Source organism: Sapajus apella, unplaced genomic scaffold (genome assembly GCF_009761245.1).
Source record: "Sapajus apella isolate SASKATOON/1434 unplaced genomic scaffold, GSC_monkey_1.0 scaffold149, whole genome shotgun sequence".
Lineage (NCBI taxonomy): Eukaryota > Metazoa > Chordata > Mammalia > Primates > Cebidae > Sapajus > Sapajus apella.
In genome coordinates, this window is record NW_022437089.1 from 1327112 (window position 1) to 1328272 (window position 1161).

A 1161-nucleotide genomic window follows, 5' to 3' on the forward strand; every position below is an offset into this window, starting at 1 on the left:
CAGTATATAGGAAGGAAACATTGATAAGAGTCATGATTTCAGTACTTCCCCCCCTCCTTAGCCGTTGCTGGACACGAGGTTGATGATCTGTTTCAGCTTCTGCCACAACTTATGCTTCTGACAAGAGGCCTATCGGTCCAGAGCCATGAATATCTGGGGGAGAGAGCTCCCCTGAAGCTGAGCTCTGAAAAAGGGGCCAGTTCCTCCTGTGCAAAGCCCCCACTTCCCAGATGGGTTCTCGCCTCCATGCATCTCACCTGTCTGTCCTCCTCTGCAGACCCTGTGTGCAGCTCAGGGTTGAAATCTCTCAACTCTGAACAAGCCCACCAGCTTCTCCTCAACCTGAAATTCCCCTCTGACGACAACACTTTCTTCTCTTCCTCTCCACAGCTAGACTGTGATCCCTCTCTAGAGTGGTGCAGGATTCCCCTTCCCAATTCCCTCCTAGCGCAAGCCCCCCTTGCCAGGCCCCCATGACCCTCGCCAGACCCAGCGAGCATTCTGCAAGTCACCATCCTTCACCAGCAGCAGCGTCGGATGGACGACAGAGCCAGCCACTGCTCCTCTCTGACCTGTGAGGGTCCTCACTGGCTCAGGTTGTAGGATGCCACCAGGCACTCTCATGTCTGGCTCCTTTATCTCCTTTAAATCTTCTAAATTTTCATCTCCTCACCCTACTTCATCATGCAACTGGCCCCCTCACAGACCAATGTGCAACCAATTCACTGCCCTTTTCCTTTTGGTCATACTACTTGCCACCTTCTAAAATACAGTGTAATGTACCTATTTGTTTTGTATTTCCTGTCTCACCTCTGTCTTCAGTTGGTGATCTAGTAACTGTTGTGATGTAACAAACCACCCCCAAACTTAGTAACTTAAAACAACGATGATCATTTGCGTCTCCAGTTTGGGCAGTCACTGGGAGTAAGGCTCATGTCTGCTCCATGTGGCAGCAACTAGTGTGGCTAAACCGAAGGCTGGAAGAATCTGCATCCAAGATGTCTTACACAGGGGGGAAGTTTTGTGCTGGCTGCCAGCTAGGAACATTCAGAAGAGTCTGAGGGCCAAGCAGCTTGGTTCCTTTCCATGTGGTCTGTGTTTCCTTTCAGCATGATGGCTGGATTCCAAGGATGTGTGTGTGTGTGTATATATATATATATA